Raw genomic sequence first — 25816 nt, forward strand, 5'->3', positions numbered from 1 at the left:
TGTAAATATATCTAAACTAAATCATGTAATTTTTTTTTTTGCTTTTAAAAGGATCTGTAAGTATGTATTTTTGTAACTGAATATAAAGGCTCAGCCGTTGTGGATGTCTTTACCATTTTATAGCTTGACACTGTGTTTAAAAAGGGAGCTACCCCAGTCCATTCTCATTGTTAACTTTTCAAATACATTCCCTCTGTCAGTGCTTTTGGCATACCTGCATCAATCTGGATCATGGCAGGATGATGTGAGATGAGAACATAGCCGGACAGAGCCAGCGGCATTGTTATTATACGTCAGTAGACAGCCAGACAGCACGAGGCACATCTGCATACATCTTGCGTGGCTAGCATCACTTGAGAATATGGATGGACATACTCAAAACTTCCATTTAACAGTTTTTACAAGCAAAAAAAATGCCATGCAAGTTTTAGGTTTTATTTTTGAGGATTTAAAGTTTTTTTTTCTATTGGGAAAAGAATATTAAAACAAAAATGTTATTTTTTTTTAAAAAAAAAGGAATAAAGTTTCATCATCATTGAATGATGCCTTTTCAGAGCCAATATTTGCATAAAATGAAGCAAATAATTTAAAAATAGCTTTGCTGGTCCAAAGTCTTCTTTGTAAAACATCAGAGCCACTCAGAAATACTTAGAGGGCAACTGAGGAACTGAGTGGATTAGTTGTGGGCAGACATACAGTGAAAATCAGATTTTAACCGGTTTAAATAGTTAAGAATTCTGTATAGTTGCAGTGATTTGACAAAATTGCAGGGTCTCCCAGAATTCACAGGAATCAGCTGAATTTGGCATTTATTGTTATGGTTGAAATCCAATGTATGTGTGCCCATCTATAGGAATCCATTTTATTTGTCGCTCCACATTACAGAAAAGAGGTCCACACTTGAGTTGTATAAAGTGACATGAGTCCACTGTTGGCTGTTATATAATGACACAAGTTCCATCTTAGATATATAGTATAGAGTGACATTCCCATTTCAACATGGATAAATGACAAAGAATAGGAAAAAAGAAGTTAGATGCATTATTGTTCAAAGAAAATAATCTTACAAAAATGTAATAATAAAATTATTTATTTTTTTAGGAAATTGGAGATAGAAATATCATTTTAGTTTTTTCGTACATTGCTTTTTGAATCGTGCACCTGAATAAGTTTTTGAGTTGCTGTTTAAGAGTGTGCTCCTTTTTACCTTGTGTTGAAAACACATTGACAACCCATCATGATATAAATGACTAGAGCAATCTTTAATGGTATTTATAATATGGGAGGTTTTGTGAGCAATCAGTTTGTCTCAGTTACAGGGATAAGTCAGTTAGAGGAATGATTAACCTCTGAAACCCTCTGTTCAACTGCTGAGATGAACTATTTCAAATTCTATAGGTTTTTGGCTGTACTTTTGGCTGTACTTTAACTTTAAATTCTAAAAAAGGAAAGTCAGTCCACACTTTGTCCCCTCTTGGCCTGTACAAAATGACACTTCTTGTTTTGTTTTTTTTGTTTTGTTTTATATTTTCTCCAATGTTTTAAATTAATCTTAAATCTGCATTAGACAGACAAAATTGTATATACACATTACTAGATCTCAAGAAAACCAAAACAACTACAACTACTAAAACAACTAAAGAAATATAAAACAGCCAACAATACAAAAACTGCAGAACTAGGATCAAAATAGGATTCACTTTCAAGTAAAATAAAAAAATAACGCTGAGAGATTTGGATTGGATTGTCTGCTGTGTACGACCTTTAAAGTCTTCTGTTGTAGGAGAGGGAACTGAGAGTTTTTAAATGGGTGTACTGGCATGCAAAATTACCAGCACATTTATGGATTGTGTCTTTAACAGAGGCTGACTACTCATTTTGTATTGGATTAAATGATTTGCCATCTCTCTGTGTGCATGCTGCAGTGACCAGAGGGACTTATTATTATTCAACACAGTTTTGGTTTATATGAAGAATTTCAAATTCCTTAAAGGGTTTTTAGTTTATGATGTAAGCATTAAACAATCCTCCACATTGACTGAGTGGAGTGTCCAGCACCCATGTGCCTTTAAGGTTGCCTCTGAGAAATGAGTGACTTGGAGAGGGTGAGGGGTCAGCGTGTGCAGCTCTGTGCCAGGCCTTGATTCTCTGCAGTGTGGGGGTTGGTTTCTTTGTTGTTGACGATGGTCAATAGGCCATTCCACATTAAGCTTCAGAGATGCTAATTTATATTAGCTAGAATGTTACATCCAACTCTGACTGCCTGAGACATGGGTCTGTCCCCTGTCCTGGGTTAAGCAAGTGGCACACAGTGCTTATTTTAGCTGGTACAACATCTCTGGATTATTGGGAAGAACATCCTAAAAGTTTACAGATTGGGCATATAATTCTCCACTCAAATTCCCACTAGCTTGAATACTGATACAAAAGTAGTACTTTTTTTACTGGATAGTTAAATATTTTGAACATATATTTAATCACCTAATAATTACATGAATTTCATGGCAAACCATTGTGATGTTACATAGTTTATTGTGCCAAGTTAACATTTAATTGTTCTAATCATAATAAAAGGTTTGGTTTCAACTATAGGAGTAAAACAAAACTAAAGAGTAAGAGTGATCGTCTGATCATCATGTTAAAACATATTCAGGAAACAGAAATAAAATGTCAGAATGCAACATTGAGCCAAAGAAAAAACATGGTGGATTATTGTAGTTTTGTAACATAGGTTTTGTTATTGATCTGTAATGTTGAATTTATGTAGTCCATTTTTCACCTCCTGAACCCTTTTCATTTGAGCTGCAGTGATATAAATTTAAAAAGGTTTGGTCATAAATCAGTTTGAACTTATATATGAAAATAAATAGTTTTCTAACCTATAAAACATTTAATGGGGGCAAACGTGTATGCATGCTTAACACAGCGCTGAGAAACAAAGCATTTTTTAAGTGACTGTAAGATTTAAAACAGCAAATGCAACTTTAAAATGGCCTCCCAAATAATATGTCAAGATCCACTACATGGTATTTTTTAACAGTTTAACAATATACCATCAGTAGTGTATCAGTGTATCAGCGTACCATCAGTAGTTGCAATTTATTTATTAGTTATCAAGTAGTATTGACAAAAGTGAAATTAACAGTCTGTTAACAGCCAGCTTAGGAAAGATGACACTGACATGTAAAATTATCAGCACATTTATGGAGCGAAATGCATCCCTAAAGGAGGTTAAATGTTCATTTGTTTGTGAAAAAATTGTTGTTCATCTCTCTAAGATGTTAAACATTTGATTCAGTGGTGCTCTGCATTATTAAGTAAGCAATCACATGGTGTTATAGATATATTGTTAGATTCAGTTGATGAAGCTGACAAAAATATGTAATTTCCTCTACACTGAAGAGGTGGAGTGTGACCAGCACCCATATGATTCTCAGATCCTAACTTTGAATGTTGAACAGTGGAGACTGCTGCCACTGAGAAGTGAGTGACCTGCAGTGAGTGAGGGGTTTGACTCTGTGCAAGTCAGTCTGTGAAAATCTGTCAGGCCTTGATTCCCTGCAGTGCGGGGGATGGTTTCTTCTAGCTGACGATGGTCGTTAGCACATGACACATTGAGCTAAGGGGTTGCTAACTTCTCATATCCAAGATGCTGTATCTGATTTAGACTGACTGAAACGTGGCTTATTCCCCCATCCTGGGTTTAACAAGTAGCACACACTGCTTATCTTGGTTAGTACAACATCCCTGGATTATTGGGAAGAACACCCTGAAATTGTACGGAGTAGGCATACAATTCTCCACTTTAATTCCCATTTTAAATACTGTTTTTTTTTTTTTTTTCAAAACTTGTACTATTATGGATATTTAAGTAGTTGAACATATTCAGTTACCTAATGATTACATCTGTTATTTCATGACATACCATTTTGATGTTGCACAGGTTATTGCCTCAAGTTTACATTTCATTATTCTAATTATAATAAAAGGTTCTGTTTTAACTAAAGAGGTAAAACAATACTACAGAATTAGATACTCTGTAAAGCATCTACAAACATTATTTAGATAGTTAAAATGTTGTCAATGGTTATTGATTGTATGGAGTAAAACTAATTTGGCCCTTTTAAATGTTTTATAGGTGAGCTACATAAAGAGTACATGTTTGTGTCCTGATTGTTTGATTATCATTTTAAAACATATATGAACAGAAAGTCAATGTTGACATGCAACTTTGAGCCAAAGATAAATGTAGTGGGTTATTGTTGTTTTGCAACTTTTGTAACCTATTAAAAATTTAATGAAGGGCAAACATGTATGTATACCTTACAAAGTGCTTAGAAAGACATTATTTATTAAGTGACTCAAAAGATTTAAATAGCAACTGCAACTTTATAATGGTCTTCCAAATAGTATTTCAAGATCTGCTACATGGTATTTGTTAACAGTTTAACAGTTTATTACCATTAGCAGTTGCAACTTTATAGAAACCATCCAAACAATGTTTATAAACAGTTTTCAAACCAACTATTAATAGTTAACAAAGTGTTATAAATATTTGGTCTATCTATCCAAGAGATATTTATATTGTATAATTTACTTTTTTTGTTTTTACAAAGGTTTACAAATTAGTTGGAAACCATTAATACTTAGTTTATGTATTTATACAAGACTGTATAAGTCTTGGTATTTGACTAATAAAATAACAATCTATAACATTACTTATAATGGGTAAAGTTAATTAGTTATCATTTCTTCATTGGTTATCAAGGAGTATTGACAAAAGTATAATTAACAGTCAGTTAACAAATTATTAATGATGCCTATAATACAGTATTGCCAGCTTCAGAAAGATGATACCGACACGTAAAATTACCACATTTATGGAGTAAGATGCATCCCTAAAAGAGGCTGAGTATTCATATGTGTGAAAAAAAATGTTATTCATCTCTGTATGATCTATGTACATTTGATTCAATGGCTTTGTGCATTCTTTAGAAAGCAATCTGTCTTTATTACATTCACACACAGTTTTATAGATATATTTTTATATTTACTTGGCCTTCAGTTGATGAAGTGGACAAAAATATGTAATTTCTTCTACACTGAAGAGGTGGAGTGACCAGCACCCATATGATTCTCAGATCCTAACTTTGAGTGTTGAACAGTGGAGACTGCTGCCACTGAGAAGTGAGTGACCTGCAGTGGGTGAGGGGTTTGATTCTCTGCAAGTCAGCCTGTGAAAATCTGTCAGGCCTTGATTCCCTGCAGTGCGGGGGATGGTTTCTTCTAGCTGACGATGGTCGTTATGGTCGTGAGGACATTACACATTGGGCTTCAGGGTTGCTTACTTCTCATATCCTAGATGTTGTATCTGACTGAAACATGGCTTTTTCCTCTTTCCTGTGTTAAACAAGTGGATGTTGGGTAAGATAATGTTAAACTGTAAAGAGTAGAAATACAAGCAGAATTCCACATTTGTCGTCAATTGCACAATTGACTACAAGCTATTCAAAAAAAGGAGTTAAACATGTTTTTCACATGAAGAAACATCTGCTGGGAAGTGACATAATAACCACATGTATGTAATATCACTGAAATAATTGAAAGGTAATTATTTATTAAGTGGCCCTCTAAAGCAGTAGGGCATCTTGGCTCTCAGTGGCTCTGTTTGTCTGAATTTTTAACGCAATGGCCATCAGAAACACATTAACATTAGTTAAACTTTAAGTGCTAAAGAGTTGTTTCAGTTGACAACACTGGAATGTAAAGACCTGTAAAGCTGAGTGTCAATGTAAACTTATTTTAGCAATCTCACATGCCTTCATGCACACTCTCTGTGCCGCAGTGACAATGCTGTATACCAGCCCTGTATTTGCCAACTAATTTACAACTCTATGTGTTACCAACTATAGTTATCAAAAACAACCAAAAAATAGATATAACAATAATAAAAACTTAGTTCTGGGTTGCACAAACCTCTTTGAATGGGGTCAACAGAAGATAACTAGTGAAGGCCCATTCATAGATGTGTATCCTGCTGTGATGGTTTTGAGATGAGGTGTTGGTGGCTCATCACCATTTCAATGCCCATCAAAAACACTAACATACCAGTTAAACTTTAAGTGCTAAAGAAAGGTTTTAGTTCACAATACTGGAATTTAAAGTCCTGTAAAGCTGAGTGTCATTGTGAACTTATCGTATTATTATATTATTTATTATGTGCCTTTCACTTCATGCACACTCTTTGTGCACTGTGACAATGCTGCATGCCAGTGTGTGTAGTATATGTTATAGACTGTAGTCATTAAAAAACAAACATCTTTGAATGGGGTCTAGATTAGATAATGCTAAAATACACTTACAAACACAGGTGTTTCATCCATCACTAAAAAACTATTCATTTTGAACACAATGGAACACATTACAAAACAAGATATTTGGTGTTCAAATCCATTACCTATCATAATAGCATGAAAAGGAGCCTTGAGAAATACATAAAAGAGACAAGGCTAAAAACCAAAAATGAATGGCCATGACCTTTGACCCATAAAGCTGCACTGCATTAAATACCAACATGACTGAAGGATATCACAAAATGAGCTCGGGGACACTAAAAACCACTGACAGTGGACACAGTTTATCACTGTATCTATAAATGCAAATTAAGACTTAACTATGCAAAGTGAAAGCCAGATATCAGCAAAATCCAGAAACACTGCCAACTTCCCCGGACCTGAGCTCATCTGTCACGTCACAGTGAATATTAAGACAAGTTATAATTGTGTTCACATTATAGCCTTTATTTTAAAAAGCTACAATGGCAACATTTCTGGTGCCAATTTACTAAACAATGAGAAGCTTTACTGAATAGATACATTTTTGTATTAGATATTTTTCTCTTTACAAAATGCACCTTTCTATTTCTTTTTCATTAATCTATGGTGGAGTGTGAATATCACTCTGTCCTATCCAAAAGGGAACTTGTGTCATTATGTACCAGCCAACTTGGGACCACCGTCGCTTTATTCTATATGTGTGGCCCTTTTTTCTGTAATGTTGATCAACAAAGAAAATGCATTCTTATGCATATAAATTGAAAGCACGCACATCCATTGTAAAAGAGATCCTGTGCTTGTAATAACTCTTAATGGGAATTTCCAGTAAAAGTCTGATAATAAATCTATTTTTATGATTAATCAGCAAATACTGTTGCTGACCTTTATATCGTTTTGGTCCTTTCTGGGAAACCCTTCATTGTAAAGGTGAACATCTAAAGTAGGAATTCCAGTATGTTTTTTCCATGGCCAAGGGATCAGCCAGTATGTGTGATATCTCTGATCTAGACACTAGAGAAAGAAGTCTCAGACTTGTAATGTCATGAAGTATAAAGTCTGGAGCTGCTCCTTCTGCTCATCGAGAGCCTAATTTTGGGGACCAACAGAATGTTTGTTATCCCTTAAACCCAAATGAACTTTATTATATTGGTGTTGTCAGTTCTGTAACAGAAAATGTTCCCATATACTTATAACATTGTTCTGGCTGTTCTCAGTGTCATCTAGAAAATTTTCACAATTTCATATCAATGGAGCAACTCTACACTTTATATCACATGACATCACAAGCACTCCTCCAGTTTTTGGATATGGGAGCGAGTTGCCCATGTTTACTAATGTTTTTAGACTGCCTTAGATCATAGAAATAATATGTATGTATTTTAGAAATGGGCATAATTTCCCATTAATACAGTATCAAGCCATAAAAAGGTTAAGCCAGCCACTAAAGTTGAGCCTTTATATTCTGTTACACAAACATACTAACAAATCATATTTGAAGAAGAAATGTAACATTATTCAGATGAGATTTTTTTTTTCACAAGTATTATTAAATATGTTTGTATGTGCTTTACATGGTTGAGTGTGAATGTCACTCCGTGCTATCTAAGAAGGAACTTGTGACATTATGTACCAGCCAACAGTGGACTCATGTCATTATATCCTACTCAAGGGTGGACCTTCTTCTGTAATGTGCACCAACAAACAAGTTGCATTTCTTTAAGTACAGACTGAGAACACAAGTATATTGAAAACTTGATTGACATTCACTACTTGTGAAAACTGGTCAGGTAAGTATTTTGGAAATTGAACAATTTTAAAGGTCAAGTCAAAGTTTGATGTTACATAATTTTAATTTAAAACTCCTTTTTTAGTTTTCTTACAAAAGGAAATGGAGTGTGGACATTTTTTTTTTCTTTTTAGAGTGCAAAGTTCAAAGAGTACAAACAGAAGTCGACTTATGAAGGCCCATTCATAGATGTGTATCCTGTTGTGATGGTTTTGAGATGAGTTGTTGGTGGCTCATCACCATTTCAATGCCCATCAAAAACACTAACATACCAGTTAAACTTTAAGTGCTAAAGAAAAGTTTCAGTTTACAATACTGGAATGTAAAGTCCTGTAAAGCTGAGTGTCATTGTGAACTTATCGTAACATTTATTATGTGCCTTTCACACTTCACGCACACTCTCTGTGCACTGTGACAATGCTGCATGCCAGTGTGTGTAGTATGTGTTACAGACTGTAGTCATTAAAAAAACAAACATCTTTGAATGGGGTCTAGATTAGATAATGCTAAAATACACTAACAAACACAGGTGTTTCATCCATCACTGAAAAACTATTGTGAACACAAAGGAATACATTACAAAACAAGATATTTGCTGTTCAAATCCATTAACTATCTGCCATAATAGCATGAAAAGATTTAGAGAACCTTGAGAAATCTCTGCATAAAAGGGACAAGGCTAAAAACCAAAAATGAATGGCCATGACCTTTGACCCATAAAGCTGCACTGCATTAAAAATACCAACATGATATCACAAAATGAGCTTGGGGACACTGAAAACCACTGACAGTGAACACAGTTCATCACTGCATCTATAAATGCAATTTAAGACTCTACTATGCTAAGTGAAAGCCAGATTCAACAAAATCCAGAAACGCCACTGACTTCTCTGGACCTGAGCTCATCTGTCATGTCACAGTTTGATTTCTTTCTTTTGGAAGCAAACAGCTTTTAAGGATTAGTCACAGACTTGTGTTAAATCATTTTATAGTGATTAACTAATTAAAATAAATATATTATTTATTAAAATAAGTAATTATATTGCTGATCATTTTATGTATAATGTTACTCGTTTATAGATTTATTTTTCTGAATTTTTGGTGATACATTGGTAGTTACAATTGGTCTGGTCTAAATATACATATATATATATATATATATATATATATATATATTATATATATATATATATATATATATATATATATATATATATATATATATTATATATATATATATATATACATATATAAAACAAAGACAACAATAAAGTTATTAACAGTAAATAGTAAGATAAAACTGAATTCACAGGATTATGGGAGCCTTCTTTAAAAGATATACTTTGCTTTGGCAAGTATTATTTCTGTAATATTTATTATCACAAAAAATGTTGATATATTGCAAGCAATAAAGTTTACATACCCATTTTTAAAGATACAAATGAAGTTTTAGTGAAAAAGAAGCACTCTATAGGTGAGAGAACCAGGATAAACCAGTTTGACTGCAGTATATGGATGTCCCCCCTTTGATAGGCAGACGTCGCTCAAGGCTTCAGGTCCCCTCTTGGCAATTTCTTTAAAAAATTGTAAAAATCACATTTGCAGTAATATTGTGAAAGAAGACCTCAAAAGTAAATTTTCAATTCTAGTTTTGTATTTTTAAAATGACTGCTAATAAAGGTTCCCTCTTGGATAGTACACTTAGATAGTCCCCTATTATTCATGTTCGCATGTATGTGTGTGTGTGTGTGTCTCTAAGAGAAAGAAAGTTCTGGAGAACTGGATCTCTGACAAAATGCAAAGCCTCAAAAATTAGGGGGAATTTCAGTGATTGTCATCAATAAATAAGAAGGTGTAGAAAATGAAGAGGAATGATGCAAGATGAAGAAAAACCTTGGTGGCCTTTGAAACCTAAGTAAACTGGCTTGATTTTTCTTATTTTTTCAAAAATATGGGGAGAAGGCAATGAGCAACGAAAGGAGAAATGAGCCAAAAAAAAATAGCAAGACAGAGGTGAAAAAAAACAAAGAAAGACAAAAAAGGAAAGAGAAAGTTAAAAAAAAAAAAAAAGAAGGAAATTATCTGGAAAAATTGTCTAAAACTTATTTATTTAAAATATGAATGAAAAATTAATATTATATTAATCAGAAATAAAGAATTAACCTAAGCAAACTGGCTTGATTTTTTTCAAAAACATGGGAAGAAGGCATGGGGAAACAAAAGTAGAAATGATCCAAAAAATTAGCAAGACCATGGTAAAAAAAAATTTAAAGAAAAATAATTAAAAAACAAAAAAAAAACAAGAAAATGACTTAGAAAAAGTGGTAAAAAAATATTTGTTTAAAATATGAAATAAAATAGATTAATTTAATTAAATCACTTAACTTAGCAATAGAGTACTAAAATTAAAACTCCTCAGTTGCTCCTCCTGAATTTGTAAAGCCCTCTGTGGCACTTTGTGATTTGTGATATTCTACTTCATAAATAAAACTGAATTAAATTGAATATGGTAACATATTGAATTACATTTAGCCTGAAATGTACAATGCTGTTAACTCTCCAGTCAATCAGACAGAACCATGAGGCAGGGCCTTATTGCCTGGGGCCACCAATAGTGGCCCTGGGGCAATAAAAAGTTACACTGGGACAGTAAATACAATCAAGTTTTCCAGTTGTGCAGGTGCTTGTGCAAACAGGCCATGCCCCTCTACTTTCAGAGATTTCACTCTGCTTTTCACTCGGTATCGGCCCTGAAAAACAATATCGGTCGACCCCTATCATATCAACAACGTTGATGCGTATTGCAGGTTTTTCTTCATATCATGAAGTCAAGCAGGAAGGAAAAAGGGAAGAAGGAAAAAAGATGGAGAAAGAAAAGAAAAAACAAAAGAAAAGAAAAAGAAATCTCATCACAGTGACTCTGGCTCTCTCTTTACTCCACATGTATTTCATTAAACCGCATTTTGCTGCTCTCCAGAGCCTCCCACTCTTACTTAAACACATTTATACGTAAATCTTTATCTGTAACGCTGCAATTACAAGCAGCTGCTTACTAGTTGCTCCTTCAGGAGGTATAAATCCGAGGCGGCGGAGCAGAGAGCGATCAGGACACATTACAGGTTAACAAGTTAATGGCAAAGGTAAAGAACAAAATGAAACTTAATAAAGCCACACATGAACCGGCTCTTGTTCCCAGCCAGGAAGGAAGGAGAGAACAGGGGGAGGAAGGAGGTGATGAGCAGGGCTCGAGTAATAATAAACTCCAGAACTCCAATCCGCCAGAAAGACGTGAAAAGATAACCACATTCCAGCCATAATGAATCCACAACTGAATAATAAACATGAACCAAGCTGTGAATAAATAATGACAACGCTGATAACAGCGGCAGGTTGGGCGGACTCCGCGGGCCACATGGTCAAAATTATATTATTCCAGATGGATATCTTAATCGTTCCTGGTCTGGCTTTGGGTTTCCTTTGAACAGAGCTGCCTGTGAGCGTGTGGAGGACCAGGGGGCGGGATGATTGACACTGAAAGCCTGTTCCTGGCTCTGCTGCTGCCGCCGCTGAGGATCTAATGGACTAAATTTGTCAAAGTTCACTGAGAAATCAACCAAAGCAAAGGCCCTGGCGTCTTTTTTCACACCAGAGGGGAATGAAAGAGCCCCAACAACAATATCAAGGCTCGTGAGCCGCACTCGAGGTTGTCCGAGGGGCCCCGCTCCTGCAGCGCCGTGATCCCGTCCCTGATGTGCACCCCTGATAAGAGGCTGCGATCACAGACAGTTTTGTTCTCATTAGCCTTTGCTAACCTGGATTCCTGGCACACCAGCAGCTGTGGGGATTTTTGTAAAGATATACTCTGCTGGATTTTCTGATCAAACACTCAGTACATTTACGTGCGCAGTTGAGTCGTTAAACCGGACTATTGTCCTCGTCCTAGTATACAATCACCGGAAAGAATCAATTTATTGACAGAAGCATGCCCGACTCTACCACGTCAGGTGGATATCTGCGCCTTTCAGCTAGTTTCTATAAACTTTATTATCTATAGTCTGTGATACAGACCGCAACACAGTCATAACTATATTGACAGTAACATCTGGGTTGCAAACCGCTGCATCACATACATATAATCAAATGCTGAGCAAAGTCTGCCTTCACTGATTCATAAAAAAGTCATTATCAGTTAAAGTGTAGCCTACGTTATATTTAGAACATTTTCACCGCTTTACCACGACAGCCCTCACTGACGGGGCCGTGACGTCACCACTCTCACAGGAGCCGCGCACTGCCAGAAGGGTTGGTGTTTTCAAAAGATAAAACTGAGATTTTCTATTCTTTTTAACCCCCCAAAGGGCTTTAACACTACATGTCACATTCACACATTCACACACTGGGGGCCGAGGCTACCGTACACAGTGCCGCCTGCTAACTCAGTCATCATTCATACGCACTCAGACTCCGATGACGCAGCATCGGGAGGAATTTGGGGGTCAGTATCTCGCCCAAGGATACCACCACATGTTGCCTGTAGGAGCCGGGAATCGAACTGCTGACCTTGCAGTTAGAGGATGACCCACTGTACCTCTGAGCCACAAACGAAAGTTTAACAAAAAAAAAACGTTTCATGCAACAACCACTGCCACAGACAGCTGTGACGCCTCGCAGACAGCCTGTCAAATCATGTTATGTAAATCCAATCACTGGTCTGCATACATTGTACCTCAAATTAAACCTAAATGCAGAGCCTTCGATTGTCTTAGGCTTGAAAAAACTCCTTCAACTCCGTCAGCTGCTGCACAGTCAGCGTAGTCTTCATCATCATCCGCTCATAGCAGCAGTGTAGGCACACCCAAACTGTGTACCAAGTCCCGTCAGTTTAAAAATAACAATCCAATGTTGAAACCAGAGTTGAAATCGACGAGATAAGAGCTAGTTAGCTACATAAACGAGGTTCCATCAGGTGTCACTGTGATGTTTTCGAGGTCGGCTCAGTAAAATGACTATTAGGCAAAGGTAAATAAAACGTCATCACTATGTGTTCAAATGTAACATCAAGAAAAAGAAAATTTAGTTTTCAGCTAAAAACTTGAATAATACAGCTGTTTGGGTGACAAATTTGTTCCCCCAGCAATGTAAAATTGATAATAGAGATGGAATAACAACTTGTTTAAAGTCCTATCATGAGCTCTCTAATCATCTCATAATACATTATTAAAACTACTGATACCAAGATGTTTAAATCAAAATATGAAAAAAAATGGTTTAAAAAGTTGCATCCTCTTCCACCAAATAATAGAAATCAATAGTGACATCAATATCAATTAAAATGACCATTCCCCATCCCTTAATATAAAAATGTAATCCAAAAAACCCCAAAACATGTCAGTATGAGCAGCATTTCTTGCTCTGGTTGCTGTGAACGCTCTGTCTTTCTCTCTGTGCCCTTTTCCTTCTAGTCCCGGCTGCTCTCTGCAGTTCCTCCACCTCTGTCATCATTTCTACACACAATGGCAACAGCAAACTGCATTCCTCGAAGCCATACCTCATAGCTCGTTGGCATCACAGACAATGCTGTTTTCAGAGGAGGCTGAGAGGAAAAGCTCGGTGATTTCGTCCGGTTGTTGTTTGTGAGTTTGGGGGAGGGAAGAGGAAGCTGGTGCGGGTGAGGGAATCAGGGTGGGGATTCTGGCTGGGTGGGTGAGACGGGAAAAGGCAGAGCTGGTACTGATGGGCTGTGTTTGAACAGCTGTCCCCGCAGCGAGGGTGAAGGATGACAGGAAGAGGCTGGCACCAGGAAGGCCAACAGGAAACAGACAAATAGGCAGAGGTGGAGGAGTGCAGCTCTGCTTCTTTACTTTCTCCTCCACCACTCCCCGAATCCTCACTCCTCCGCTGCCCTCCTGTTCTGTGCGATAATGCCAATAAACAAGCTTTGTCTTTGTCTTTAGAGGCATTTCCCCACCGGTGTATTTTTGGATACATAGCTTAGTGACAAAAAAAGGGTTATGCCAGGTCAAATCCGGGGAAAGAAAAAGTTTGCAGCCACGGTCAATGAAAACGGAGCTCTAAATCTTGCAGCACATCTAGAAAAACATCCTCACAATAAAAGGCAATCAGGCGTGATTCTGATCCCACATCTGCTCCACGCAGTTAGCCAAGCGTGCACCCTAAGCCACCGCCGCCACCGCCATTTCAGCGACACCCAGTCTTCTCTCTTCTGCACCAAAAACATTCCTTCACTTCTCAATTTACAGCACAAAGTCCGCTCAATCAATTAAACTCTTCACATAGTAGATAATACGAATGTATTCCAGAGGAAAGATACAGATTAGAGGTCGACAGGTTATCAGCCTGGCCGATTATTGGGGCCAATATTTGGTATTTTGCAGATTATCTGCATGAGCGTTTTATTTTAATGATCACAGATAAAATTAATTAATCAAAATGTCCACAGAAAGTGTCATCATGGGAGAAACTTTTACTTTTTAAATCTTCAGGAAGCTATTTTTATTTATTCATTTTTCATTTAAACTTTCTCTTGATTTTATTTTAAAAAAATAAAAAAATAAAGTTGCTGGGAACCTGTGTTGGAGTTTGTAATATTACAAAGTCTAGTTTCATTAATTACTATTCATCAGTATCAGTATCAGCTTTGAAAAACCAATATCGGTCAACCCCTAATCAAAAACATCGTGAAATTTTGATTTTCTCCATATCGCCCCGCTCTAACCCAAACACACACTTTACTCAAACACTTATACACACAGCTGTGCACATATGCTCAATACACACATGCAGTCATGCCTATGTCCAAGTGTATTTGAAAGGCTGGGATGACCAAGTACTTTGTCAGTTCTCTTGTTCTTGTCTCACTTTTCGAAAAGTCACGATGGTGCAGCTAAATGCAGTTTGTATCAAAGAGTAGCTGCAAGTGCAGCATTTCATAAATATAAAGCAGTGCAGCATCTCTGAAAGCAGCTAATGCTAATGTTAGTCCAGCGGTGGAGCCCCGGAGCCCCGGCGGCTCCGATGGCAAAGCTTCAGGGAGTAACCAAACTAAACATGCAGGCAACACTCGTCAACACTAATAAGGCTGAAGCTAATAGCTATGTCACAGCTGTTGTCATCGGTTTAAGCACTATGCAACATGTAACTTAAAATGTTCCCTTTTTATTTATTTAACCCCATAGATGACATCAGTAAAGCAGCAGCCTCTGCTTCCTTGGCAGTAGATTTAGCATCACCATTTACCATCATGAAACGAGGGGGAGATGAACAAACGTTTATTGTGAATGACAGCCCTTCACTTCAGTAGAGTGAAGGTTTGCTGAGGATAAAGTTTAAGCTGCCCTAACAACAATAAATGTTAATTAACAAGGACTATAATAATGTTTTCTTGTAGTTTTGTTTTTTACTTAAGGGAAACTGTGAAGGTTGACATGGGAAGTAACCGTGCAGTTCACTCAGTTTATGGAGGTAGGGTCAGCCAAAGATAAAGCTACATGATAAATCACAGAAGACAGAGGAAAAGTTTTCAGGTCAGGTCAGTTTGTGGAAATAGTTTGTCAAAGGATATTTTGAATAGCCAGTGTCACATGAGAAGTCACACAAATCGCTGAGTTGCTCAGTTTGTGGCAAGAACAAAATATTTTGATTTTTTCCCCACAACTTTACATGTCATGTCTTTATTTTCTGCAATAAACAATAGAGTAGTAGCAATAAGAGTATCAATAAGTATCGATATCTATAAGCGGTATCGGTATTGATAAAATTCCATCGATTTCCATCCCTAGTTGGAGTGCTACATGTACACTTAAGGGTAAATAAAGATGGTTCCAGCACAAAGTTTACATTTAAAGTCCCTCTGCATAGGACTGAAACATGTCTTACTTTGGTGACACCCAGCAACAAAAAAGACACTATGGCTGTCAGCAATGCCACCAATACACCCACCCGTCCCCCCATGGGTCCAACTCTGGAACGACTACATAAACAGGATGAAAACGACACACAGACTGCACCATTTCTCACCGTGATAGTCTCATTTTTCAACAAGAAAAATTTGCACAGTCAGAATCATTTTAACAATGATGTAAACACATAAAATATTCTGCAAGTGAGCAAAAAACGGCCTCTGCACTGTGCATTAACTCCTAATGACTGCATGTCTTTTACTAAATGCTCCTTTAGTACAAAACCAGCATCTATGGACCTCATACATCAGCCAGAGTTTACTATTCACACATTGGATCGCAGCAGCTGTGCGCTCAGATACTGTCAGCGGCAGGGGTTCACGCTGCCGTGAGACCGCACAATGTGAAACTTTTTATAGGACTTTGGAGATTTGGGCGAGTCACTGCATTTTTCACTTCATTCACAATTAAAATGAGACACAGACGCAGATGGTGCAGGAGCTCTGTAGTAATAATCAGCAGGACTGAGGACATAGTCAGCAAGGGGACAAATTAATTAGGATATGTGCTGACAGAAGAAATTATCCAGCATAAATATTCTCTTTCTCGATTAATTAACTTTTAACGTTTCAAGATTAAAGGATTTCTTTATTATATACTCTTATTTCTCAGTTTCTGCAGCGAAATCCTGGGATGGCATACTATGGAGGTTTTGTTAAACCTTTGAGACCAGAGCGGTTTGGCTTGATGTCTTTCAAAAACGTAGGTTAAAGGTAACGAGCAACTGAAGAATAAACAACCCAAAAATTTGCAAAAAATTACCTCAAAATTAGAAAAAAAAAACAAAAGTAAAAGTAAAGTAAAAGAAACAAACAACAAATAAGGAAATGACCTGAATGACCTGAAAAGGTGCTTAAATACTACTACGACTATTACTGTTAATAATAATAATAATGCTGTAAAATTAAAAATTTTAAATATATAATTGTGATAATTAGAAAAAAAAATGGTAACATTGTTCCCAGCTTTTTTAAAGAAATAAATTCCCAAATCTACCAATTTCTTGCAATTTATGGAACAGTTCTTGCCAAGTTGCCTTTTTTACAATGTTTTCAACTGAAAGGAAACCACTTTGCTAAGACCTCAGAGGTGTAAATACACAGGAAAAGTGACGCTAATCTAGGTTTCAAAGGGTTAATATGAATATTTAGAGTACAATATGTTTAGACACTTTGATCATACATCTCAGCCTGTAAAATGCTGTCTTATATTCCTCCATATCTCCAACGGCAACTCCTGAGACACAATCAGGAGCACGGTCACCCAGAGCAGCATGGATCTGTCAGCCCACAGTTTCTGCCTCAGAAACGACTGTACAGTCACCTTAGGGATGATATTGTTGGCCAAAAAATGTCATGAAGTTTGTCACTACCTCCATAGCCTGTCTCATCAGATGCAGACTGTGGCTGTAAGCCGACAGTCTCCCCTCCTCCGCTATCTGTGTGTGACAGTTGTCAAAATCCCCTTCACTATAGGAAACAAAAACCTTTGAGCTAACAAGCTGCATGCTAAAAATGGCAAGTTTTGATGAAGATTTGGATCACGCATTAAGGCATACCAGCTATGGTTTTCTATGATTTTTAGAATAATCTACAACAAATGGAAGAACTTTTGAATAGGGCTGGACCCAGATATTCAGCTATTGAAGTATTTGTTAATTGGGTAGGTTTTTCGGTTTTCAATTTAGGCATTTGGATTTTTTGCAGCAGCAGCAAACAAATGTCATTTCAGTCATTTTGGGATCCTGCTGCTGTGCCACATTGACAGGAATAATAATCACTTTACCCAACGGTTAATTACAGGTTTATTGACCAAGTCGAGACAGTTCTGTGTCGGTGTGAGCAGCATTAAACGCAAACATGTGAGTCTCATACAGCTCAACCCGAGTGGAGCCGTTTCCTGCAGCACAGAGCAGGTGAGATTCAACAGCTTACATAATGAGGACACTTGTCATTTCAGACGCACAACGAAATTTAACAGACTATAACACTGGACACAGATTATCGTATTGCTGGCCGAGGAGCTGATAGAGGTGATGACCGCTGGCCCTGAATGCAGAGGACCAGAGGACCACCACGCACCATCATCCTCAAAATGCTTCACTTTGCAGACCGACACCGAATCCTAAAAGCTGCCAAAGAACCTCAGCTGACCATCAACGGCAAATCCATCTGTTTTTCAGCGACTAAACGGTGCAGAGCCTTCTCCAGAGCCGTGGAGGAAGCCAAGAAACAAGGCTACAAACTGTTTCTACTCTATCCTGCCAAGCTGAAACTGACCCGGGATCAGAGGCGCATATCTTCAGCAGCTGAGGATTTTCTTCATACAGATTAATTCATCACTAACCTGCAGCGCTGGACTACCGTTATGTGGTATGATGGTATGATGATTATGTTTTTCCTTAATTTGAACTGAGAGTATCAATAGTTCAGAGTCCCACCCTTCTGGTGAGACTTGTTTATGGTTTGGCTTGCCAAAATCCCCAGTCACGACGAGGGCAGTGTCCGGGTACCTGGTCCAGTGCCAGAACCAAATACCACGCAGCTCTGTCCATGCTGTGTTGGCATCTGCCTGTAGTGGTATGCACACAGTGGGGATGACAACCGCCGGAGTGAACTCCCAGAGAAAGGCAGAAGGAGCACAGTGAAATCGTGTGATGCTCAAAAAAAAGACAAGAAGGAGCAGGAGAGAGCTGGGATTAATCCAACTGTTACTTGTCAGAAGACACACTCTTCTGCTCCTCCCTCTAAGATCATCCTTCTCTCACAGGACTGGGTACCCTGAGTGGACTATGGGCTCTCAGCCTGTTGTTAGATGTCCTCTCGCCTATGCAGAGACACACTGGGACAACAAAATCTTTCCTCTCCTGTCACACTGTTGTTTGGCATCTCACTGAATTCTGCTGGCTGCGTCCGACCAACATACAAAACACTGGAAAACTGAGGTGCTCTATGATCACATCCAATTATTACTGAAAGAATAAAGAAGCCAAAAACAAACACTCCTCATGAAGCAGCCACAACTGCATCTGGACAAATACAACATCTTTTCTTTCATCATGTTGAATTGTGTAAAGCTCACTGTGCGTACTACTGGAATAATCCCACAAACACGCACAGATAAGGACTATCGCACACCTGCTACACACAACACAGTGCATGAGTCATGGCTTTTTTCTCAGATGTGGACTAATCCACAGGTGTGTGATAAGGCTTGGCAGGTAGCAGAGAGTAAGGTCAGAGGCCCAGGTGTGTGTATGTGTGTGTGACTAATTGGAAAGCCTCGGGGAAACACCTGTCGGTCCTCTTTCACTCTGCTGCGCTTTCATTCTGCGAACTTCTGTCCCTCTCTATCCCTCCGAAGGGTCGGACATGTGCAGCTCGTGTCAACAAGCATCATGTAAAGGAGTCGGTGTGAAAACGAACGAGCCGACGAAGGTTAAACAAGACTTAAAATCTAGTATATGGCTGAACCGAGTACAGTGGTTCCCAGCCTTTCTCCTTCAGGGACTTCTTTAGTATCACTGAGTAAACAGATGACATATTTTAGGGATATTTATAACTCATTTTTAAAAAAGTGTATAAATTGAACATTAATCTAAAATTTTAAAAAATATATAATTGAATTTAGTTATCTTTGCAGGAATTAATGAAATGCTGAGATGGCCTACTGTTCAGGCTGCTAGTCTCGCAGCTGCTAATGTGCGCTGACCTTTTTTGTCTGATAACTTAAGATCCAGACATCTAGAAGGTTTTAATCGGGACACAATGACCCGCACAGGTCCCCTCCTCTCCGAAACAAACAGATCTGGTGATTTAAACTGATAGAAATGCTGAATAAGCAGTTTTGCTCTGAAAACATTAACCCAATAACCCAATCACGCAAAAACACGTATGGTCCTATCTAGAGCCATTAGTTTGTCCATTCTGGGCTACTGTAGAAACTAGGGATCAACAGGTTATCAGCCTGGCTGACTGTCGGGGCTGCTGTTTGGCATTTTGCCAAATATCTGTATCAGCGTTTTATTTTAATGATCGCCTAAAAAAATAATAAATTAAAAGGTGCAAAGAAAGTGTCAGCATGGGAGAAACTTTTACTTTGTAAAAACCTCTGGAAGCTATTTCTATTTATTAACTTTTATTTAAATTATCACTTTATAGGAAAAAGTTGCTGGGAACTTCCTGTATATGATGTTGAAAGTCAGTTTTGATTAAACATTTGCCCCTAAAGCATACACACTGGACCTTTAACTGTTCTTATATTTGTGTATTACTGTAACTGCTTCTATTGGCACAGGGTGCTTTAATTAAGAAATTCATTGATATGGGCTTTTGCAGGCAAATATTTGTAGTTTAAAACCACGAATGTATGGCTTTATACCATTTATTCTTTCAGGTGGTGAATCAACTTTTAAAAAACTTCATCTGAATTCTGTGTGGCTGTATAAACACTTTATGAGGAGTAAACACCCCGTCTGAACCTTCAAATTTAAATTCCCAGTCCACCACAATAGCGAGCGATCAATAGTAAACACTGTGAGGCTCCAAGTCCCAGCCCCCCCCCCAAAATAGATGGAAAAAATATTCCTGCTTCTCTCAAGGCTTCGGTGCCTTTATAAACAGACGTGGTCCAAATAAAGATCTCTTTGCTGAGTTGATCATGCAGAACACCGGGTCCACAGCAGCCTGTTGTCAGGGATTAAGTAGCTGCTATATTTGCCCGAGAACATCCTGCGCTCAGTATTGCTTCATATAAAGAGGTGACATTCACCCCGGCTCGCGCTCATGTACAAAGACTCCAGCGGGCTCTCCGCACTGCCCCGCGGCCTTTTGACCCGTGTAAACAATTTGATTCGGACGGGTCAGATCAAATTAAGCAACTGAGCTGACAGTGGCCAGCTGAGGTGTCAGAGGCTGGGTTGTGAACCCTGACACGTTTTCTCTAATTAGGTCCATGTTAGTTTTATTCACTAAAGAATGCAACGATGCGCCATGACTGCGAGCCGGGTGGTAAAAGCAAAGAAATCTGCACTGAATGCACAAAAAGTTTCTGTTTAAAGCTCACTGCGAGGAAGTTGTTCCCAATATGTCACACAGTCGGCAGCACGTACAGGAAAACCCAAAGCCTGGATTTATCTATCCATTCACACTTCATTCATGCATTCATCCATTTTCAGTACCTTGGCAGAGTGAAGTGTGAGGAAGATGAGGACAGCCCTCCAGAAGATAAATGACTCCATCTTCATGTGGTGCAGGTCTCTCTACAGCTGCGTGAGCCCCAACCTGTGAAGAGGGAAGAGACAAGTCAAGTTAGATTACTTTTGCAGTTGTTAAAAAAGGAGTTGATGTCATTTCTTGGTCTGGAGAGGCTGGCATATATTGTTGAAGGTAAACAGAAGGAGTTTGTTTGTGTTTGTGACTCAGTTATGTCCTTCTTGGCCAACGAGGCATGAAAGCATTGATCCTGCCTTTTATTTTATTTATATATTTATTTTATCTCATTTTATTTTACTACTTTGATATTTGTTGTATGACTTGCTATTCTATTTTTTATTTTTATTTCTTATTCTATTTTTATGTCATTATTATTCCTATTTACTTATTTAATCAAATTAATTATTTATGTATTTTGGTTATTTGTCATCTGTTGTTATTATGATAATTATTAATCTTCTCATTGTTTATTTTATTTTATTTGTCTGTGTGAGGGGATGCATATTTGTATACTGATGTGCATGTTTTGATGTGCACTTGAAACTTCAATAAAAATATTGTTAAGAATTTTGCAGTTGTTAACTGTGATATTTAAGTGACATCATACGAGATCAAAATTATTACATCATTTCCGGTTAATCATGCCCAAGTAGCTAACAGGGCCGGATTCAGCACTGGCAGCTCTAGTGGGGCCCAGGGCAAAAATACATGCATCCTCCATTCTGTGTTTTGTGTATGTATTTATATTAATAAATACATTGACTTGTTATATATGACTTGTTTTAAGTAGTTTAAGTAGTACACATCCCAGTATATACTTGTTTGTTAGACAGCTACGAGTATATGCCAATAGAGCATACTGGCACACACTGGGTCACTTCACAAAACATCACGAACCACGCCCCTTTTGGGGGGGATAGAAAACAAAGTATCATATTGATGTCAATGTATTTCAATGGATGTTTACATTATAATTTTGATAAGCTTGTATGCATTTATTTCTCGTTAAACACACGACACAACTTTTTTTCTGAAACACTGCCTGAACCTGAGCGTGTGTGATAACTTAATAAATGAATTCTGATCGCAGTAATGTCTCTTCAGCCGTTTCAAAGGCCACACAGTTCAGCATTACATTTTAAATTAGTTATACAAGGAACACATTTTGCAAAACAACAGTCAAATGTATATCCAAAACTTTTCAAAAACATTCTGTTAATTCCAAAACATTTCCAGGCCTGGAAAACCATTTGATGAGTAATGTCTGCTGTGTTTCTGGAGGAGCACTGTCAGACTGGGTTTGGACACCAAATTTTCAAAATCTTTTACACTTCACAACCCAAGTTTGTGGTCTGAAAAAGATATCTGTGTTTAGTCGACGAGGGAGCTTATGAAAGATGCTGAGTTGCATACTGGGAAATGCAATATCCTGAATTTTTGGAGCTTGACCTTTACCAGCACGGACTAAATGTCAGGATATTGACTTTAATCATTCTCTGAAAAGTCAGTCAATTTTATGCAAGTGCACAAACGACCCCTTTAACCCCCATTATAATTGGGTTTTAACTCAATGACCCTCTACATGACCAGTGGCATCCCCAGGATGTCTGCATAGGGGTGGTCAAATGGGGCCCCTGAAAATCTTTGGGTGGCAGACCAAAACCAAAAGAAGGCTTAATTTTATTAAATCTATCATGCTGTTGAAGTACATAGGCTTTTTTTGAAAACTATGCAAATTTGGAGAGGAAAGACATTGTGCACTGATATATTTTGGTTTCTTATTTTACAGTTAACCCTTTAAAACCTGAGCATATTGGCTTGGTTTCTTTCGAAAGCCTGAGAAGAAGACAATGAGCAACTTAACAAGAAATGGCCAAAAAATTGAAAAGTAAGAAACAAGGTTAATAAGGAAAAATAAGTAAAAAAAAAAAAAAAAAAACACAATAAAATGGCCTCAAGAAAGTGCTAAAATAAAATAAAATATTTTTTCTGGAACATAAATTCAAATTTACAAACACAAGATTTACATGTATGGTTTTCAAGACAAGTTCCCTTTTTAAAAATAAATAAATAAATACAGCAATAATGGTGGGATTTCACTGCAAGTGGTGATTTTAGGCAACAAATGCACATGGCAGCCAACACCAGGACTTCAACCAACGCACATGGAGGCATGGATAGTTAGGATTATGTAAGAAAGGTACATGGTAAGGTGTTAAAAAAAACAACACATTCAGACAGGAAGCAAACACCGGACTCATGGAAGTCCGTGGTTTGTTAAAACATCCGCCCGCACTTTAGGGGCCTCATCCTCCTCATATTGGCTTTTTACTGGCAGCATTTCAGCATGACACCATCCACAGGTGTATGATAACACCGCGAGCGGTTCTGTCCGGCCGTGTTCTCAGCTAACGCCGCATCATACAGCTTTTGGCTGGCCTTTGGTGTCGAGATCTTACGTCGAAATCACTGCAAAAGCGGCGGTATCTGACGACTTCATAATGAGGACAGGTTATAATATCGGCCTCCAGTTATTTTCGTCGAGGGGGCCAGTAATTGTTTCAGGGGGCCATGGCCACCACTTGGGGGCACCACTGCACATGATGTGGCCTCAGGATTTCTGTAATAAGAAGTTTGCTATTTTATTTCACCCTTATTGTGTGTGTTTAGTATCTGCTTTAGTGGCACATGTGGACAAGAGTATCCAGGGGGGTCTGGGGCTCGTTGAAATCCTGCCTTACAAATGAATTGTGAATTCCAATTTTTTTAATTTGCAAGAGAAAACAGACTATACAAATGATTACCTGATATTCAAAGGATCACATAGGCCAGTGATACTCAATTTGCAGCACATGGGCCAAATTTGGCCCCCAAATCGGGTGCAAGGTGCCCCCTCTCAACCATTTTCTAATTCACAATAAATATAGTTCATAGTGGGATTTCTTATTTTTGTAAATGTAATGTAAATCAGGTCTCAGAGTGTAGAAAAAGCATCAAAATAGAGCTTTTTTAAAAAACCTAAGAGTCAGGGGAGGAACCCGAATGTCCTCAAATCCTAAAAACACCCTTGCATACATCATATCATGGCATCACTGGCCCCCTGGTCTCCTGTCATTTTGCAAAAGTGGCCCCCGCATCCATAGTATAGGTCAGTCATTAATAGAAAAATATCACCTTTAAATAAATATGAGATTATTTTCTCTGTTTCGTTACTGTGAATTGAATCTTCGTAGGGTTTTGGACTAATGTAGAACATGCATTCAGAAAATCTGGCATTTTAAAAAAATATTTTTTCGACTTTTTATAGTTTAAATTATTCATGATTAATTGATGGGATTTATCACTGCTAGTTACAACCCTATTAGTGTAGTCAAACTCACTGACGCCGCCAGTGTCACACACCAAGCCTCTGTGGATATTATGGGAGTATTTTGGGGAGGTATTGTAGGCAATGAAAGGGAAATTCACCTGCATGAAAAAAAGCACTGTGCAGAGCCAGAGCTACAGCAGAGGGCTGCTCCCAAGTATGTGCAAGCATGGCATGAAGCGCGTGCAGAAATCACAGCCAGTTTCTAAGTTTCTAAACGTCAAGCGACGCTTCCACACAGTGGTTTCGCTCACGAGATCATGCGAATCAACAGCATCGAGACCTGACGGGGTGAATCTGGCAGGAACCGGACCGAAAGACAGGAGCTGCTAACGGCGGCGCTTTCCGCGTGATGTGCGTGTTTGTTTGGGGAGAAATAAACACCTTACCTTCTGGGGAAGGGGGGGCGGGGGGCAGGTCCTGCGCTCCCTATGCGCTCATATGGAGATGCAACATCAGGTATTCTCCAGAAACAACGCGGTCATCCAACGAGTCCCGATCCCCTGCGTCCACGCCCCGAGACTGACAGAGAAACGCACGAAAAGTGACCGAGAGAGCCCGGGGAGGTGTCTCAGAGACCGACGCGCCGGTACTTTCTGTCTCCGGTAAAGTGTCTCCAGGCTCCGGGCGGCGCACAGCCCGTCTGCCTGCCTGACACACAACTTGGGGCCAGAGTCAATTCAGACATAGGTGTGCACTACTTCCGCTCAGCACTTTCAAAGTAAAATACATACAGAAAAACGTGCGCAAATGCATTTATTTTAACCCTTTAGTGCCCGCTTTAATATTACACACGCTCGTATCACTCTGCGCAAAAAAATGCGCCTTTCAAATAAAGCTTTAATTTTCAACAACAGTTCTAATCATAAATATCAAATATTATTTTTTTTTTCTAAATTTTAACATTTTAAATGCCAGGGTTTTCAAAATCAGCCTATAAGAAATATTACATATTAATACAATTTCCTACTGTAATTGAGTCTTTTTTTATTTTTAAACCAACATCAGTCCTGATTATAAATACAAAACATTCAGTAAGTTTTTATAAATTTAACCCTTTAAATGCCAGGTTTTTGTCTTGATCCTACTATGTTTTAGATGAAAAAAAGAACTTTTTTTTCAACATACTACATGCA

At 38.0% G+C, this 25816-nt stretch overlaps 1 long non-coding RNA gene across 1 annotated transcript in view; it reads right to left on the reverse strand.

The window, feature by feature from the left end:
• LOC121945911 overlaps nt 1-25299 on the reverse strand; it is a 40467-nt gene extending 15168 nt beyond the window's left edge. The window contains exons 1-2 of the long non-coding RNA XR_006105982.1: nt 25070-25299; nt 21280-21382 (exon numbers count right to left, since the gene is read on the reverse strand). This is a non-coding gene — a long non-coding RNA (uncharacterized LOC121945911). The remainder of the gene's footprint in view (nt 1-21279; nt 21383-25069) is intronic.
• Between the last annotated feature and the right edge of the window lie 517 nt (nt 25300-25816).

This window comes from Plectropomus leopardus, chromosome 1 (assembly GCF_008729295.1).
Source record: "Plectropomus leopardus isolate mb chromosome 1, YSFRI_Pleo_2.0, whole genome shotgun sequence".
In the NCBI taxonomy this organism is placed as follows: Eukaryota; Metazoa; Chordata; class Actinopteri; order Perciformes; family Serranidae; genus Plectropomus; species Plectropomus leopardus.